Source organism: Macrosteles quadrilineatus, unplaced genomic scaffold, assembly GCF_028750875.1.
Source record: "Macrosteles quadrilineatus isolate MER2022 unplaced genomic scaffold, UCM_ALF_1.0 Scaffold_7__1_contigs__length_78375512, whole genome shotgun sequence".
In the NCBI taxonomy this organism is placed as follows: Eukaryota; Metazoa; Arthropoda; class Insecta; order Hemiptera; family Cicadellidae; genus Macrosteles; species Macrosteles quadrilineatus.
The window spans coordinates 73071552-73088196 of NW_026542600.1; the positions used below are offsets into that span (position 1 = coordinate 73071552).

General features: G+C 31.7%; 1 protein-coding gene across 1 annotated transcript in view; it reads left to right on the forward strand.

The window, feature by feature from the left end:
* LOC128998557 (E3 ubiquitin-protein ligase LNX-like) overlaps nt 1–16645 on the forward strand; it is a 325727-nt gene that overhangs the window by 979 nt on the left and 308103 nt on the right. Inside the window, exon 2 of the mRNA XM_054424742.1 lies at nt 4939–4986. The gene's annotated coding sequence lies outside the window, so the exon portion shown is untranslated. The remainder of the gene's footprint in view (nt 1–4938; nt 4987–16645) is intronic.

Sequence of the window (16645 nt, forward strand, 5' to 3'; positions counted from 1 at the left end):
GTAGTTATGAGCTCCATTCATCATTTTTCCTCTGTAAAGTATTCCTTGATAAAGTACAGAGGCTGTGTATTAAGTAGTTCATCTTCCTCTACTTTCTTTTTAAAATTCTTAAATTCTTTAAGAGGAAGTGTCTTTATGTCTTGGTGCAGGTGGTTATAGAGTCTAATGCCAACTACAGGATAGCAGTCTTTTTGCTTGCTCAGCCTGCAGAAAGGAAGGTTCAGATTTTCTCTCCCTATTATAATTGTGCAGTTGGTTTCTGCAGCTGAGGTTGTCTATATTTTCCTTGACATGCACCAGACAGTTGTAGATGAATTAGCCTAGCTGTAAACAGTCATCGCTCCCAAGGCACGGAAAATCGGCCTACAGTGTTCAAGCCTTGCGGTGGACGTTATGGCCCTTATAGCAGCCTTTTGAACCGCCAAAATGTTCTTGGTCTCTAAAGCGTGTCCCCAGACAATGATACCGTAGCTCATTAGGCTGTGGAAGAGGCCATAATATGTTAGTTTTAGGTATGTAGCTGTGAGTTTTTTAATTTTCTTAAAAGGAAAACAGTTCTGGAAAGTCTGCCTCCTAATTCATTTGTTTTCCCCATGTCAACTTGCTATCTAGCCAAAAACCTAGTAGCCTAGTTTGGCAGGTTGTTGTTGTAGAATTTGATGTTTTAGACTGCAGGTTCCTGGGGTTTATCATTATTTATTTTAGAAGAAAAGTTCTACCTAACTTCAAAGTTCTTCCGTCAGTCCCTAGGTCATTTATAAAAATCAGAAAGAGAACAGGCCCAAGGATCGAACCCTGTCACAGGTCACTGGAGAGAGCTCCCCTTATAGACACTATTTTAATTTAATATACATCATGCTTTCTATCCCTTAGGCCTAGTCATGAAAGGTATTTAGTGTAATAACTTTTATCCCATATCTTTCCATTTTCTCAGCAGGACGTCGTGTGAAATACAATCGAACGCCTTGCTGAGGTCACATAGGGTTAGGTTTGTCGGTATTCGTTGTCGAAAGCAGCATTTATTTGTAGGCTAATATTAGATTTAACATAGCAGTGGTCGTTGATCTGCCCTTTTGAGACCCTTGTTGATCGTCAGTGAAAAGATTTGAATGTTTGAAAGAGTCAACCAGTTGGTTCTTGATTATACACTCCATGATCTTTGTGAGCATTGGTATCAGGGAGATAGGCCTATAGTATTATAATTCTTCCGGGTCACCTTTCCTAAATAGCTTAACTTATTGTCACATTTACCTTGACACTACAGGGAGAACTTTGTCAAACACATCATTAAAAGCTAAAAAACACCTTCAAAGGCTTAAGTTGGCAACTTATCGCTAATTCCATCCCAATTTATGCTAGATAATTCTTCATTGTGGATGTCAAAATGAGATTCATCGATAGGTTTTTTATAAAAGCTGTAATGGTTATACCACAGTGGATATGATGAATTGTCACTTACCAGCCTGGGAGTCTTCATTTTTATGATGATAGCATAATGGTAGGATTTTAATGTATCTACGATGTTTACCTCAAATTCGGATAGCAGCAAATCGGTCATAATCGTGGCCAGGCAGTTTTCTCCACATTTCTAGGTTTTCTGTTCGCTACGAAAATACCATATGAAAGCATTAAATTTGTAAAATTCAATGTGGTATGACAATTTTCATTCAGATGAAGGTTAAAATCACCTGTAAGCAGTATTTTCTTGTTTTATTTTGAGAGACATGCCAAGCAGTTTTCTAGTTGAGTGAAGAAAGTCTTCAATGTGCCGTTAGGTTCGAACAAGCTTGGTTGTCGCAAACCATCGCCAGGCCCTGCTTCCTAGTCAAGTGTCGAGACTTATCACGGCTAGCTATTCAATTGCTCCAGTGGCTTAGCAGTACACTTAGCCATATGGGAGCGTTCACACAGGCGGTCAGTCGACGCCGTACAGCTCGCATACTTGCCTATGTTTTTTTTTGTGTGCCAGAGGTAGATCTGAGTTGCTTTGATAATTTTGATATAGATATTTTCAATTAAATGGTGAAGCAACGGCTGTTCCTTTGGAACACTTGTTTTTCGGAATATCAGGATAAAATTAAGAAAGACAAGTGCATGGGAGGAATTTTGGTGTGTTTTGTACCCAGACTTAAAAAAAATTCTTGTAGACGCCAGGTTTGTCAATCGAAAATTTTTTATATTTCGGAGAAACTGTGGCTCATACAAAAGTAATAAAAATAATCATCATGGTTAGTAATAAAAAATTATCTTTTGGTTTAAACTTAATATTTTGTTTGGTTTCCATTTAATAGCCTTTTTATGGAAAGAAAAGTAGCAATGTTCTAAATTGCATACACCGTTTTGGTAAATTGCATTACAAGTCCAACAATACAAATAAATAAAATATCAGTTTATAAATGACTGAGACGTTTCAAAAATTAATTTGGAAATTTCCCTATATCTTCTTAACAATAATGTTTTCTGGAACTAAACTTTTATAATAGTTTAATTGATGGCTTGTCTAATGTAAATTTAGTTGCCAAAAAACTTCGATAATTGTCTAAAACATTGTTGTCCAAAACATCAATGCAACAAAAACATTGGTCGCTTACCAAAAAAACATCAAATATTGACAGCAAAACATCGACGTATCGAAAACATTGTCTTGCCTGCGATCTAATCGGTAGACTCGTCGCTTGTGTGGTGTCGCGACGAATGCTAGTGAATGTCTGTCAGCTAGATGTGTCGTTTGTGTGAACCCTGCTTTGGAGATTCGGAGCTGAAGCCTTGCAAAAAGACCCTTCTTAAGGCACTAGTGAAAAGGCCATTGTAGTTCTTGGTTGAGCTGAAAGAACCATTTTCCACCCTGATGGCATACCCGGTTATAAGTTAACAACCAAACCGTCATGCCATAAAAGTCTATATAATTATATTTTTTACGCAGTCCATCCAATAATGTTGGTCAAAGATAAAGACATCAAGTATCAAGTAAATGAGTAAGTATCAAAGTTCTGCCAGAAGTTTGGGACTTAGCATCTAATTAAGGTCACAATCAAATCTGTTCATAATTTCCAATTCACTAACTAGTACCGATTATAGGCACTTGTCATCATCTATATTCAATTGCTTGAATCCAATAACAACTAGAATAATTACTTACTTTGTTTTTAGTAATTAAATCTACTTTTTAGTCTTCAGGACTAGAAATTCCTTTTTTGCAAAAAATATTTGCAGTCTCACTTATGAGAAGGAATGCTTCTATTTTATTATTGCAACTTTTTAAATCATAAAGTTAAGGACTGTGTTTGTTACTTTACATAAAGCTCTCAGGACATTTTAATCTTGCCCAGATGGGTAGAATTGTCCTAACTGTATTATTCTATACAGCGGTTTTTACCCATAATTTCGTACAAACTTACGCCTTATGTCTTATAGCATACCTACCCACCAGACCTTTCTCTAAACGGAAAATTGCCTTATACTTTATTATATTCAGTTATAGGGCCACAATAACCTTTTGTAGAGGGTTTTTTCTTTTATAGTTTTTACTTTAATCCAGATTTGTACATACACTTTGAGACAATAGCAGGGGAAAAAGCTTAGATTACACACCAAGCACAGGAGAGAATCAAAATGCCAAAAAATAAATCCTTACAAGGCAATTATAATTGATTTGGGGTTTTAAATGTTAAAATAGGGCCTAATACAATTTTTACACAGGCTCTAGCAAATATTAAATAGATCTTGGGGAATTAACCTTATTTAATTTATTTTATTTTAATTTGTGTTCAAAGGATTTTAATATAGGCTAATAACATAAGTTATGTTATTGAAAACAATTTGTAATAGACATTCTATAATTTTCTGAACCTTTAACTGTAAAGTTTGCTGATAGTAATATAGGCTTTAACTTACACAGATACTTTTGAATTTTTATCCATGGATAATAAAGTTGAGCTTGTGTTAGCAATCACACATTTTGTCCTTCAAATCAATGCTTACTAATATAGAAGGCACAAATAACTGTCTTCTAAATTCTGAAATAAAAACCTATCCATGAGATGTACCTTATACCATTGACTAAGGAAATAAAAGTTTTTTTCGCTTATCTGTGCTTATACTTTCAATGAGAGTACCAACATCTTTGTTTATTTTTTATTTCACTTTTTGATGAGTCTCTTCTTTTTAGTTTGTCTTGTTTTCATAACACGCTTCTATCTTCTAAAAGTATACTGAACAAGTTTTCCAAACCCAATGCAACCACTATAAAAATGTGGAGACCTTAACTTTAAGTACTAATAAACTAAATTGCCTGTCGCATTCTTTTGCAAAACACGATCAGTTAAGCTATAAAACAACAGTTGATGCTTCGTATATAATAGCCAACTAAAAGGAGGAATGCTCTCAGGAGTCGAGTACTTTACTTTTTAGGTATCTAACGGGGTATTGAGTTGACTTGATACCCATACCATCATACTCGTGTAATGAACTTGGCTATTAGTTTATGAATTTGTTGTTAGGCGATTCTTTGCAGCAACACTATGTGTTGAATACTCGATCATTGTTTTTAAGATCGCAACAACGTTCTTGTCGGGCGCTAAATGTCAAGGTATGTACTGATTAAGTTGGAATACGTTTTTGAGTTAGCACTACGAGTCAATAGTAGCACTGAACACTACGGGGCTACTTACTGAAGTCTAAGCAGCATCGAGAGAATGTTACTTGAGTAGATTAGTAAATACTTAATGAATAAATGAACAACTCGATTTTTCACATCATTAAAAGGAGGTATCCTAGATTTACTAACAAGTACCTAACAAAGTATAAGGTCACAATACATTACAATGTTCTCCATAGTCTCCATCCTCAAAATAATCGTCAATCTTAATTCACGTGTTCCCAAATTAATTTATTTTCTATACCATTGATCAAATTGTTAATATTTTTTTTCTTTTACAGGTTTAAAACAAAATAAGAAGGCTTAAAGTTCTTCAATTATAAGAAAAGGTAAGTACCTCAGGACACAAAATACATAAATAACACCCAATAATCATACCCTCAGTTTTAAATAAGATAAAAGTAAAAAAAAAAAATACTCTACTTAATTACCATTTACACACATCTATTACGACACTACTTTTACTCCAAGATACTACAGGCTCAGTTAATATTAGATTCAATAATACCATAACTAAAGTACAGTGTGATAAAACATATTTGTTGTTTATTGTGCCGCAATTGCACATCTTCATCGCTGAAACACGGTCTACCGTTCCCCTTCTTGTAATGCAAACTGCCAGTGTTCTTAAACTTAGTACCAAGCCCTAATTGTAGGTCTTGAAGGAGCATTACTATTGTATCATGTCCAAAATTTCCGTTGAACAACATCAGACTTGGTTTTTATGAACCACTTAACAACTGTGCTTTAATACAAGCTTCTATTATTGTGATTCTAATAAAACTCTTCAATTATTTGTTATTGTGAACCAAGCAACAACATAAGCCTATCAGCTGATAAAACTGCTACTGATTAAAAATTTTTTAGCCAATCTTTCATGTAGGCTAAGTGTTTTTAGAAAACCTAAATGTTACAAGGAAAGAAGATGGAAGGATGGTAAAGTTGTAACGTTTTTTTTTACCAACACCCTGTACATTTTTCCATATGTATAATTGTAATTTTAGAGACTATTTTAAACCAGTTGCAAGCTCATTGACTTGCTAAAAGAGCTGTACTTTACCACACACTTCTTTAAATAGTAGACTTGCATTACAAGTTTCTTTAAATGCTCTATTGTGAATGTGTTGAATGTCAATGTTACAACTTTGCATACACAAAAATCTTTTTCTGTATTTTGAGGACACAGACTATACCTTGGCCTTGTTTTATCAAACATCGATCTTTAGTTACACTAGGTAGCATAATTAATTCATTGACCAGTTACAAAGAGCAACTGAGATCAAAATCGATCCCACTCGGACTCCACTCAGATATTAAGGTTAGCAAATTTCCTTTTTCCTGATTGGATTTTCACTATAGTAACTCATTAAAAATGTATGTTTATTCCCTATTTAAATAGCATTAGTTTAATAAGTACTCAGGTTTGCTGCTACAAGGAAAGTAAAGAAGCAGTTTTTTAAATGAAATATTAATATTTTAGTATGAAATAAATACACTTTCTAATTTTGATTAAAATATGTCCATAAACATGTGAACTACAACAGTTTACTTATTCTCCATAAGAATAACATGGGAATTTCAAATATTAAGTTTTTTGGAATTTTCTCCATGAAGCGCATAACCAGACTAATGATATGTTTTCTAAGCACTACAGAATGGTTCGGGATGAAATTGAAAAAAATTATGTTTTTAGGGTCAAAAATGGGAAAAACCAATATCTACCTGTAGTAATATCTTTTTGAGTAGTTACATAGTGAGAGTCTAAAACAAATTTGTATTTTATACATTTAACTTACTATTTAGGTAACAATTTATTAGTAAAGTTTTTATGTTTATTAAATACAAACTCCAAACTCACAGTTAGTTTCGTTTTAGTTATCAATATGGCAACATGTTTTTCCACCGCTAAAAAGGCAATAGCCTACAATAATTTAATTTAGGTAAAATTGGGTTATTGTTTTTTTTCTGACAAATTAATTTGTTCTGAGACAAGGAGAATTTTCATTTTGTTGACCCTTGTCAACGCCAATCAAGTCAGAAGTGAGATCTCTTTCAAACTCTGGGGCAATTCGCTGATATTGGTCGATTTACAAATTCAATATCCTACACTTTCTGATAAAAATTAGATTTTTTTACCACTGCAAAGTATGATGTTTGATGTCCAAAGTGACCACCCAAATAATCCAATGTTTATCGTCACATATTATTTATGATGATTTTATATACGTGCTTCCATGTGCAGGTGAGTTTAAATACTCAGTTTTGATATTTTTATGTAAGCTAAAAATACAATTTTCAATGGACATTTTTTAATGAGAGAAAAAGTGTATTTTTAAAATTCTATGGTACAACTCGTAAAAACCTACTTAGCCTTTATTTGTATATATGCCTATAGTGAATTAAATAATTGAAATAATTAAATTAATTAAATAATGAAACATTTAGTACCCTTTAAGTTATTAATTAATTGAATATATATATAGTCTCATAATATTGTCCTATATATAGGACACCGTGACTGTGGGAGGGTAAAATTGCATAGCGAATAATTTATTTTATAGTTTTAATTGACTGAATATTTATAATATTCATCAAAACTATTAATTGTGCAAGCACTTTAACATAAAACTGTAAGACAATTGAAATTTGACTACAATAAAAAAAAACAATTTTGATAAGAAAAATAGCATTTTTTCAATAGTTGTTTTATGGTAATACTAATGCTGTACACTTTGTTTATTGTTTTATTATAAATCAGAATCTCCACTGTTAGTACTTCTATGTTTGACATGTACTTCAGCAGTTTAAGCATTATTACAAAGAAGGTATCCAAAAAAAGGATCATTTTCTTAAATAAATAATGGGTTTCCTTGATTTTTAGTTTAATTTTGTTATTTTCACAGTTTAATGTGAAAGTAATTTTAAAACTACATTTTTTGAAAAATATTATTGAAATTCACAATAATTCAGCCTATTTGAATTACAGTATATAATTAATCATCCGCTAAAAATGTTTGCCCTCCCTCTAGCAGTAGTCATAGCATCCATACCGGAGGGACAGCAGCGAATGATAACTCTGATAAGGGGTAAGCTATTTTTCCCAACATCACCAAAAACATTAGCTAATAGATTTAAAAGGCTGAAACAAAAGAATCCATACCTGTTTTAAAAAATCGTGACTGAAAGGATCACGTAATCTAAACAAATCCAAGCAAATGTTTTTTTATCGTATAAGTTAAAAAGTTTTTTGAAATTGGAGTCCCAAAATTCATTTTGATTGTTATAGCTTTATGTTTTAAAGGTGCGATTTTCTATCAAGCACAAGATTTATTACATTAGTACCATGCTGCGAATATATCACGGGAAACAGCGAATGCCTCACAAAGCAATTAGTAATCTAGAAATGATGTGAGTTGGTTTGAGTAATCATAGCTTGGTAATCACAATGTTGTTGCATAGCTAGCTATAAGTAATTCTACAGGTTTTAACTTAAAATAATTTTTGGCTTGAAATTAAATAGATTTAAAATGATTAATTTGAAAGAGTTTACATTATTTCATTTCATTACATTCATTAATCATTAGTACGATTGACACATATCCTTCGTGTGTACATATCGTTATAATATCTACACATTGCGAGAGAGATAGAAATTTTAAACGAATAAGGTGGAAATGCAAAGTAATTTCTTATTAGCGTCAGAGCTTGAATGACAAGAAGAAAGACAAATGGTCGTGTCGAGAGAAGAGTTATGAGGGCATTTAACATTGACGGAGCGAGGGCTTAACATCTTGTTATAACGTTACTAATTGTAGGCTTAACATCGGGGACTCGCGACGAGACGCTTTAGACGCTTTACTTCTCGCCTTGTGTCAACCAAGTAAAAACCTGCCAAATCACAATGCTTTCAACGACTTTAACGTGAGCTTTTGAAATAATTTGTCTACATTCCAAAGTGAATTTTCCATTTATAATTCAGTAAATATGATTTTACTTATGAGGTGTACAAATAGAATGTATTTCTTTGAAGAATTGTATTCCGATGAGTAAAAGATGTAGACTCTCGTCAAATATATCTAAATAACTTAAGGATTGCAGATGTTATTACAGTATTTTAACACTTAGGTAAACATAATTGTGGGCTTAAATTAATAAAAAGGTTTTAGTGGTAAAAGGTTTGAACCATTTTTGTGAAAAATCAAAATGACGCTATCTTAATTTGAGTTTTATTAAATGTTTAAGTTGTGCTATTCCAAGCTTCGAAAATGTTGTTTTAGCAACGAAAAACGCTAGCTGAACTAAACACTTCTGTGACTATTTGACCTCGTACAGTAGTTTCTGTTATCAGAAATATTCATTTTGATTAATGTCATTTTCATGCTATGTTTTTTTCCTTAACTGCCATTTTAAAGAACTGCAAAGTTCTAAGCCGCCTAGTTAAAAATATCAAATATGAATTGGAATAAACAAACTTTAATGTATATTTTAAACTCTTAGTTTACGTACTATGTCTATATTAGATTTTGCCAGATAAGATTTTGTGAACCCCACTCACAACCATCACAACCAGACTGTCAGTTAAATCTTGGAGTACTAATCCTGTTGTGCTGTTGTGGTGCCTTGGACATAAGAAGCCTTCTAAATACAAGGAGGTCAGCTTGTGAAACTATAGATCTGTCTAACTCTCATGTCTTGTCTCAGGACTCTCTAATACAGTGGCGCATTGACTTATCCAATATTTTACAATACCAAGGTTTGGATTAAGGTATCTTAAAAACTTAAATTTAATCATTTTCTGATCCATAAATAAACCCCTTCTTTTATAGGACGAGTAATATGAAATAAACTTATTTCAGAGATCAAGCTATAGGTAGGAAGTTCAATCAAACATGCTGCGTAAAAGTGTAGATGGTGTTAGTCATCAAAGACAACAATATAATTAGTTCTTCGTGTCATAGAATTTTTTCAATCGGAACTTTGATTTATAAAGGTTCTATATTGTAAACTTAGATTTGTAAAGGTATGAAAACTGCAAAATTTGGAACAATAAATTGTTTTCTACTGAACCTTCGAATTATGTAGGTAAAATTAAAGCTCAATAGATTCCATGTCTCCGACTAATCAAGGTACTATCTAAACCCTTCGATTTGTAAAGGAAAAATGACATGGGGTTGAGTTAAAGTTCTCAGGAATTAGAACAATTTTATATAGGTAACAAGAATTTTGATTTCTTGAGGTTTGGTTTATCATCGCTCTACTATGGTGTTGGTTATTCTCTTGTAGAGTTTGTCATAAGACTAGTAATTGAGGATAAACCAGTTTTTACTGTACGTATTTTAATTTCCTCTTTACATTTTTAGGACTACTAAATGGGAGGTAGAATAATTGAAAGAAATATTTGAAATATTTGGTTGAAATAGTTTATAATTTTGTTATACTCTGTATACATATTTTAAATCACAACAAGTGAAGTATGAAATAACTTATATTTTAAAAATATTATAATAAGGTATTCTCATCATAATCTTTTTTTAAATTTTGATTTGATAACATTTTGAGTTGTATTGTTTCAAATTTTGGATTTAATCCTAGTGATTGGCATTTCAGACTTTGGTACGAGAGGCACACGTACGATCCCCCGAAATATTCACCAAAATTTTCGATTTGACTGCTTGATCTTAAAAATTTGTAATTCCTTCCTACAAAATTCCACTGTCGTAACAACAACAAACACAACAAAATGATAAAAAACCAATTCCTAGAGTTCAAACTATCTACAAATGAATGTACTAACATTTAAAGTAAAATTTAATTTGCAAGCTCATCTTAAATCTTTTAATTAAATATTTAATTGAAAAACTACTTGGATTGTCACCAAAAGTTTAATCGCTTACTAATGTTCTAATTTTGTTTCAACATTTCCAAAAACTATGAGAACTTAATCTTGAGTGTCCCTTGGTTAAATTTATTTTGGCCGTATCAGTATTTGCCCTTATAACGCTTATGCATGTGCAGATTGATCTAGCTGTTGACAACTTATTTGAACCTTCTGTTGGTGTGGAAACCAGAGGATGGGGATGATATGTATTTAGGGAGGTGAGGGTTGATTATTCAAGGAAGTTGGAAAGTTAGCACTTCACATCACCTGTGGGGAAACTACCAAGTCTGTATAACTTGGATCATGTCATTTGCTCTCCCAACTGTATGCATTTGGTTAAACTTTTCTCATTTTAATTGAAAATATTTGAAATTGAATATTTAAATTAAATGTCTGCCAGAATAAAATTAGCAGGTGGTGTACAAAATCTAAAACAATTATACGTAATTTACTGTTTTCAAAATTTGAAAATATTTGTTTTAATATACCTAATTTATGTAGAATGTTTCTGGTTGGTTCGTTCTTTAATTTTCCGAAAGTCCATAATACCATACATTTAAGATAGTCTCTCGTAGATTATCCTTTTAGATCAGCTGTAGACAATTTTAAGACACGTTTCTGGCCTGTATCTATAACTTCGATTGTAACTTTTTCCATTTTTTACAATTTCAAACAAATTTATCCAAATCAAATGATAAATCATTGCTTGTCCTCAGGTTTGTAAAGAATTAGTAAAGCTAAAACTCTTAATATTCTCTAAAAAAATTAAACATATTATTTAGTGGACATGAGCACAGTCAGACTTAACCCGACATAAATCACACTAAAACAGGATCTGGATTTTATGATATAATGAGAAGTCTACTCGCTGTATCCAAAGTCAATACAATTTATTATCACACCAATGGCAAAACATTTAAGGGAATTAAACACAGGCAATGAAAATTAACTGGGAAAATATGAACAGTTATTGAAAAATCTGTTTTTAACTTACAAGTTTGTTGGTAAAAACTAAACCGAATATTACAAAACATATTACATACCAACATTCATTTTGTAAATACATCCACACATATCATAATGGTGTATTGTTTTTAAAAGTATTGCATGCTATATTTGTCAGGAAAGGTAATTTACTCTAAAAGATCTAAGTAATTTAGTTCGCAAATGTGAATGGCAAGACCCTCATGTACCTAAATACCCCTGCCGCAGCAAACCTGCAGACTAAGCGAATTTCCATTTGCCTGATTGGATTTACATTAAAATGTCTCCATAAAAATATCACATTTATTCCCTATTTAAATAGCATTAGTTTAACGAGTAGTTAGGTTTGCTGCAACAGGGAGGGTAAAAAAGTGTTTTTTTTTATGTTAATAGTTTAGTATGAAATAAATGCATTTTCCAAATTTGATCAGAATATGTTTATAAACAAGCGAACTACAATAGTTTACTAATTATCCATAAGAATGACATGGGTATTTTAAATTTACAATATTTTGGAATTTTCCGTAACCATTATAGGCGCCTTAAAATAAGAAAATAAATAGCAAAACCTAGAAATAATTAGAACACAGATGAAACCATTGTTGTTCGATAGTGAAAAGTATTGTGAATAACATATCAAAAGTCTCCAAAAATATCTTTGGTGGAACACCACCATTTTTCCAAAATGGCGGCCAAATCCAGTAGTTTTTTGCTTTTTATTGAAATTCTGACTTTCCAGTCAATATTGGTGAAAAGTCGTCAATACATTTAATGTTCCTCCTGAAATTACCTTTAAAATGATACCAAATACATGTCCCTACAACAAAAAATAAACCCCGTAGAAATAATAAAATATTTCAAATAAAAAATTTTTTTATAAATTAATGTAATAGTCCAAGCAAACTAAAAATAACGTACACAGGGATCGTATAAAAATTTGCAAGTAAACATGTTATGGTTTTATTTTTATTGTTGTGGTGTGCAGAGTGACATACCAAAATTGCAAAAAATCAGTCCACGGGAAACCCCTAAATTAAGGAAAAAATTGCGGCTTTTCCCAATATTGGACAAATTTTGCAACAAAAGATACCACATGTTTTTTTGCACATTTTTCGAGATATTGACTTGGAACCACGACCGATATTTATTGGACAGTCCGTACTTAATTTCAATAGGGGACGCTTTTTGGGCCGCCATCTTGGATCAGCCATATTGGATCTGCCATATTGGATATAAATATTTTTTAATGTAATTATAGTGTTGTGACACATCATTATGAACTAGATGCCCATGCTGATTTCAATGCTGAAATCAGATTTTTAAATAGCGTTTTACGATTTTAAGATATATAAAAACGAAAACTCTCCCCATACATTTCTTATGGACGTTTCGTACTTTGACAATTTAAAAACACATTGAAAACTACCACAGTCTAAGGTTGTACTATCAGGTTCAAGTTTGGCGTGGAAATAGTTCACCAGCAGATCCAACAGATTGGAAGTGGTGTTTGACTGATGGTACATGTGACTAACTTACTTATAAATAACTGAACTTATAAATTAAATAACTGTAACTGTGTAACTTGGAAATTATATTTAGATAAATATAGGATATGGCCTTTAAAAAATGTCAACAAAACGTTTTATGGTTTTATTTTGTAGTGTTGTCCAGAGTGAAAACGGGAAAAACTCGTCATAGCTATTCGTTCAAGTATTGACTTTTATTTTAGCTATGGATTCCTTATTGGGATTTATTTAGAATAGGGGATAAATGTCTTTAACTAAAGACAAATTTCAAAATAACAATAATTCATTCAATAGTTCATTGAAGGTAGGCCTACATGATTCGTTTTAAATTTGTCATGTGTCATTTAATAATTAATAAAATTAAAGCCAAACATTTACTGAGTACTTTGATACCAGAATGAACTTGTAAACATATTAACAACCCGAGATATAAATCTTTTAACAAAAACTGATAAAAAAAGTTTAATTTAATTTTGTGTTGGGGTTTGTACCTCGTCTCTAACTAGTCTGTTTTAACTATAAATAAAACAAAATGAAAGCTAACTAAAATGAAAGATCTTTTATCACTGAATATTTTAAGGCTAGAACGAACTGCAAGCAATAATAATACCTGGAGAAAAATAATCCAAACGCATTTTCAAAGTAACTTACGATACGTCCATAACTGATGTATAGGGGAGAGTTTTCGTTTTAATATATCTTAAGCAACGAAAAAACTTATTTAAAAACGGATTTCAGCATTGAAATCAGCGTGGAAATCTAGTTCATAATGATGTGTCACAACACTATATTTACATAAAAAAATATTTATATCCAATATGGCAGATCCAATATGGCTGATCCAAGATGGCGGCCCAAAAAGCATTCCCTATTGAAATTAAGTACGGACCATCCAATAAATATCGGTCGTGGTTCTAAGTCAATATCTCGAAAAATGTGCAAAAAAACATGTGGTATCTTTTGTTGCAAAATTTGTCCAATATTGGGAAAAGCCGCCATTTTTTCCTTAATTTAGGGGTTTCCCGTGGACTGATTTTTGCAACTTTTGGTATGTCACTCTGCACACCACAACAATAACAATAAAACCATAAAATGTTTACTTGCAAATTTTTATACGATCCCAGTGTCTGTTTTTTTTAGTTTGCTTGGACTATTACATTAATTTATAACAAATATTTTTATTTGAAATATTTTATTATTTCTACGGGGTTTATTTTTTGTTGTAGGTACATGTATTTGGTATCATTTTAAAGGTAATTTCAGGAGGAACATTAAACGTATTGACGACTTTTCACCAATATTGACTGGAAAGTCAGAATTTCAATAAAAAGCAAAAAACTACTGGATTTGGCCGCCATTTTGGAAAAATGGTGGTGTTCCACCAAAGATATTTTTGGAGACTTTTGATATGTTATTCACAATACTTTTCACTATCGAACAACAATGGTTTCATCTGTGTTCTAATTATTTCTAGGTCAAACCACATATTCAGGGGCCTATTAGGCGCATAGTAACGGTTCAATATATTAAATAATTTGTTTTTTAAGCTCTACAATATGGTTTGGTAAGGATTTGTTATTTTTTGGTTTTTAGGGTCAAAAATGGGAAAACCAAATTTTTACCCCATAAACCCTCGTCCCCATAGTCCGATCATGCTGGTTCGCGAACTCGTTTGAACAAATGTAGGTTTACACGTTTATACAAAATTTCATCAAAATCGGATAATTTTTGCTCGAGTTTACGTGCTAACGGACACATATATAAATATATATATATATATATATACATAAAATTTGTTAGATATAAAAACAACATGACTACGGAATAATTGTCGAAACTAGCCGTTATTTAATAAAATGAGTTTTGTAAAGGGTACTTAGTTTTTAATAATGCATTTGTATATCAAAATAGTAACCCTAATAACTACAATTTTCATAATATATATGAATTTGAACGGATGGTGTTTTTGGCCTCTAGGGACATCAAAACGAAAAAGTAAATCAGTCCCGGGTCCAGGTTCTACCATGAGTACTACGGCAATAGCTTATTCCTTATATGGGAAATTCGCTAAAAATTGGTTTTATTAGTAATGTATTAGTGTCACTAAGAATATTGTCACATGCTATGCTATCACTAGTAATAATACGTCATTTTGTTTAAACATATGTAGCCATCATAAATCAATACATAGTAGAATAACACATAAAAGCTGTGCAAGTTCAATGTTATATATTTTAACTATCAGATGATAAAACTATGATCTACTTCATGTTTTAAAATATTCCATCACATTAAAGTCAGCAAAAAATACGTTGTCAACCTCAACTGATGAAAAAGAATTACTATTGTCAGTGCGGCACACCTGCACTCTCCCACATTCATCATCAGCTGAGCTTAATAATTTACATGTAACTCAATCAGAAAGCCTAATCTCTTTGTAACACTGGTGTTTTTGTCACAACCCTGATGGAAAATGTCATTTGGGCCTAAAGTACTGCTTGATCTCACAGAAAACCTGATGAATAGTTTTCAACACATTGAAAAGTGTGAAAAAATTTATATTAAAAGCTTAAAATAGTTTCTTATCTGTTTCTACAATTTTTTCCCATAGAATGGAAGTAATTATTCTTTGAAATAAAATAAAGTATTTAACAAAATTAATGTTAAAGATTAAAATAACAGAATAGTTAAATCTAATAAGTCTACCTTTTAAAAATGGTGAAAATAGAAGATTTTAATCATATTCTAGTTTATTTTTCTTCTAGTCGTATCATAAAGTTTAGTTGATGTATAATCTTTAAGTTTTGTTTATTACTGGTGGTAATTATGACCGATATTTTAGGTCCATGGTAGAAAAAAAGTTGTCCTAGCTTGTAAGTTAGTATCAAATACTGTAATTCAAGTTACAGCCGTTTATTGCTATATATTGGTGAATAATGGAATATATTGGCGTGATTTATAATATTATATTCGTGAAAAGTTTCCAATATCTTTAAAGTATGCTCTTTGCTTGAATTTGACAGTAGTTTGGTATTGTATATACTTCCCAATAATTAGCATTATTTCAAAACAAAATAACATATTATATTTCAGGCGTTTAGGTGCAGTTTTGAGTTACTTTTAATACAGTGTTTCATATTTCAAAATGTCACACATGCAATTTCATCTAGTTCATTCTCCATATGCATTGTAATACCGAAAGATATTTTTAAATGCACGTAAAAAATAAACAAATTTAAAAATTTGAGTTTTTCAGAACCATTGCATGTGCTAAGAACCAAAACACCTGTTAACAAGTATTTTGTCATGTTAGTGTATCAGCGATAGTGTAGCCATGATGACTTGATACGATGTTACCTACAAATGACAGACACAAACTGACAGACTTGACAGCTGCCGATATCCACACCTGCTGTCAGTTTGTACATTTCAGTCCTCCCTCAATGTGTTAAATAAACTGAGCACAACCCTCGTGGGGGTTAAAGTTATAATCACCTTTGTTGCATCGTTGTGGCCATGTATGTTGTAAAAAGTTTGTACGATATAAAGTTTGAACCAATTATTCTCAAGAGTGGCTATAAAACACCTAGTCCAATTTAA